Source organism: Calidris pugnax, unplaced genomic scaffold (assembly GCF_001431845.1).
Source record: "Calidris pugnax isolate Ruff unplaced genomic scaffold, ASM143184v1 scaffold133, whole genome shotgun sequence".
NCBI classification, from domain to species: domain Eukaryota; kingdom Metazoa; phylum Chordata; class Aves; order Charadriiformes; family Scolopacidae; genus Calidris; species Calidris pugnax.
Window position 1 is genome coordinate 2,789,762 of NW_015090977.1, and position 4,096 is coordinate 2,793,857.

Genomic DNA, 4,096 nt, shown 5'->3' on the forward strand with positions numbered 1-4,096 from the left:
GCCTGGGGTCCTGGGAGCTGGGGACGGTGGCCAGGACAGCGCTGCGGGACCTTCAGGGTCCTGGTCACCATCCCCAGCCCCCAGGACAAGGTTTGGCCGGCCCTGAATTTCGGAGAAAAGAGGATGGGTGGTGGTAAAAGAGGGTGGACAGTGCTGGTAGCCACGTCCAGCATCACTCGGCTGGAGCTTGCCCTCAGATTCCCATCGGATCCGGGGTGCCCCAGCTCACTACGGAGACACCCTCCCTGGGGACGGGGAGGGGCACTGCCCATGGGGACCCTGCGGTGGGCACATCCCAGGCTCAGAAATCCCCCCTCCCCTTTCCCCATCCTGGGCTCGTGCCCACAGGGAGCATCAGGATCCTGGGAGCGGGATGGGGGCGACTCCTCGTTACAGAGCTGTGGTTTAATCCCAACTCCCCGGGCACTAATTTCCATCCCCTACTCTCCCCCCTTCGCCCCCCCACCAACTTTTTTTTCTTTTTTTTTTTTCTTTTTTTTGGAAGTGTTTCAGGTTCTGGCAGCGAGCTCTGGACGTCGCTGTGAGCGATGGCTCCCGCGGGCTCCGTCCCGGTAATTTATGGGGCTGAGCTGTATAAATCACGGCAGCGAACGGCTCCCAGACAGCTGCCTCCCCCCGGGGCCGGCCGGGACCCCGGGCTGCCCCAGCTACCTGCTGAGTGACGCCGAGCCCCGGGGGCAGCGACCGAGGAAGCGGGGAGGGGGTGAATGGAAAAACCTTCACCTTTTCCACCTTCTTTTGCAGCATCTCTCCCATTCCCAGCCTCTCCTGGGAGCAGAGGGATGGGTCGGTGCCCTCAGGGGGTTGGGGCAGGTGGAGGGGGGGTTGGATCCACTCTCATCCCTCCATCCTTCTGCCCTGCTCTGCCTTCTGGAGGGACCCTAAGGTGAACCCCAGCCTCAGGAGGCTTCCACGGCCACATCCTGCACCCAAAACCTGGTCGGGGACTCCCTGGGGACCTGTGGCACATGCTGGGTCCCGAGGGACGGGGGTGGCCGGGGTGCGGGGCCGCAGGCAGAGCCAGCGCCGGCGACCGGGAGCGCGCAGGGAAAGGGGCATTTTTCGCCTCAATGTGCTGAGCAGATTGGAACCAGCTCTGGTTAAGTCATTGGCTCTGTTGGGAGGTCTGAGCTGGAGCGTCTCCCGCCTGTGCCCCCTCCCCACGATCAATCAAAGTTGCAGCAAATTAGCCCAGATGCTGGGAGATTCGGTTCAAATCCAGCTGTGGTTTGGATCGCGTTCGCATGCCTGGCTTCATGTGGGACCTGGGCTTTTTGGACAGGATACAGCCCCCCGGTCTCCGCAGGGCCCTGTTTCCCAGCGCAGCCTCTCCCCAAAGCCCACACACATGTCTTCGATTACGGCGTGTTGGCCAGCCGGGCCGCATCCGGCACCGCCAGGAGCCTGCAGCCCCCGCTGGCAGCTCGCACTTCATTTTCCTGGCAGTGCCGAGGTACGGCAGCCCCCTGCGCCCGCCCGCCCCAGCCCTTCTGCTCACAGGGGGATGCGTGTCCCCATTCCTGTGCCGGGCTGAGGCCAGGAAAACTCATGACAGGGCTGAGGTGTTCCTGGCCGGGCGCAGACCGGCACTGCCCACCCCCTGCCCTGCTCCTGGAGTGAGGCAGGGCCATGGGGGTGCCTGCACTGAGCCCTGCCTGCTGCACAGCGGGGCTGGGCTGGGGGCAACCATGGGATCCTGCTGGGTGCTCCTGAGGTGCTTGGTGCACCCCTGCAGGGTGGCAGGAAGAGTAGAGCCCCCCCCGGTATGACACAGCCCCCCACCAGCCCATGGCTGCTGGGAGCAATGCTGGTGTGGGCAAGGGAATCCTTTGGGGGGTGGTGGTGGGATGGGTGGGGGGACCTTTCCTTGTGGGGTGATGCTTGATGGGGCAGTGGGAACCCTTCCTTGTGGGGTGATGCTCAGGTGGGTGAGGAGAACCTCTCTGTGGAGTGATATTTGATAGGGCAAGGGGACCTTTTCCTTGTGGGGTGATGCCGTGGTGGGCGATGGGACCCCTTCCTAAGCGAGGTGATGCTCAGGCAGCTGAGGGACCCTTCCTTATGGGGTGATGTTTGGATGGATGAGGGGACCTTACCCACAGGGCAATGTTTGGTGGGGCAGTGGGACCCCTTCCTTGTGGGGTGATGTTCAGGTGCGTGAGGGACAGAATCACACAGCAGTTGAGGTTGGGAGGGACCTCAGGAGGTCATCATCCGACCCTTGGCTCATGCAGGGCCACCCAGAGCCAGCTGCCCAGGACCATGCCCAGAGGGCTTTTGGCTACCTCCAAGGATGGTGACTCCCCCACCTCCCCGTCAGCCTGTTCCAGTGCTCCCCTCAGAGTGAAGGAGTGTTTCCTGGTGTTCAGAGAGGAGCCCTGGGGTTCAGTCTGTGCCCGTTGCCCCTGGTCCTGGCACTGGGCACCACAGAGCCTGGCCGTGTCCTCTCTGCACCCTCCCTCCAGGTGTACGTACACATTGAGAAGGTCCCCTGAGCCTTCTCCAGGCAGAGCAGTCTCGGATCTTTCAGCGTCTCCTCACAGGACAGAAGCTCCAGTTCTTTCATCTTCTTTACCAGACTCTCACCAGCATGTCCAGGTCTCTCTCGTACTGGGGAGCCCAGTGCCAGACCCAGCACTCCAGGAGTGGCCTCCCCAGCGCTGAGCAGAGGGGAAGGATCCTCTCCCTCGTTCTGCTGCCAAAGTTCCTCCTAACGCAGCCCAGGACACCCTTTCCCTCTTTTGCCCCAGGGGTGTGTTGCTGGCTCGTGGTCAACTTTTGGTGTCCACCAAGACACTTGTCCACTTGTCTGCTGAGCTGCTGTTCAGCCGGGCAGCCCCCGGGACATCCCCGTGCCTGGGGTTGTTCCTCCCCAAGGGCAGGGCTTTGCACTTCCCCTTGTTGAACTTTGCACGGTCCCTGTCAGCTGGAGGGGGCAATGGGACCCCTTCCTTGGGGGGTGATGCCTGATGGGGTGATGGGACCCCTTTCCTGCCGGCTGACGTTTGGGCAGGTGAGGATTCCATCCCTGTGGGGTGATGCTTGGTGAGATGATGGGACCCCTTTCCTTATGGGTGATGCTTCATGGGGCAGGAGGACCCCTTGCTCTTGGGGTGACACTCAAACAAGGGCACCCATCCCTGCAAAGTGACGTTTTCTGGAGCAATGGGACCCCTTTCTTGTGGGGCAACGCCAAGATGGGTGAGGAACACTTCTAGCCGGGTGATACTTGGGGAGAAGGAGGTCATGAGACCATTCCCTTTCGGGCAACGCTTCATGAGGTGGTAGGACTCCTTCCTTGGGGGGTGATGCTCGGCCAGACAAGGGCACCCATCCCTGCAAGGTGGGGCAATGGGACCCCTTCCTTGTGGGCTGATGCTTGACGGGGTGAGGGAACCCCTTCCAGGTAATGCTTCCCAGGGCAGCGAGACCCCTTTCTTATGGGGCAATCCTCAGTCAAAGGAGGGCACCCATCCCTGCGAGGTGACCTTTTAGGGGGCAACGAGGCTCCTTTCTTGCAGGGTGATGCTTGGTGGAGCAATGGGCCCCCTCCCCTGCAGGGTGACACCCAAAGAGGCCAAGACCCCATCTCTGTGGGGTGAGGGGGCCCCCTTTCCCTTTCAGGTGGGGTGATTTAGACCCCCTTTTTTTGCAGGACGATGTTCTTGGCAGACAAGACCACCCCATCCTTGCAAGATGATGTTTTATGGGGTGATGCTCAGGTGGGTGAGGAGAACCTCTCTGTGGAGTGATATTTGATGGGGCAAGGGGACCTTTTCCTTGTGGGGTGATGCCGTGGTGGGCGATGGGACCCTTTCCTAAGCGAGGTGATGCTCAGGGGGCTGAGAGACCCTTCCTTATGGGGTGATGTTCAGATGGACCCCCCCTTTCCCCCTTGGATGCTCCATGGGGGGGGGGCACCGAGACCCCATTCCTCATGGGGCAACCCCTTCAATCTTCACCCCCTTTCCCCCCCCAATTTTCGCAGACCCCAGGGGTCCTCTCCTCAACAGCGGGTCCTGGCTACATCCCCCCTCCACCACCACCCCCCCCGCGACGGGGACACGGCTTCAGC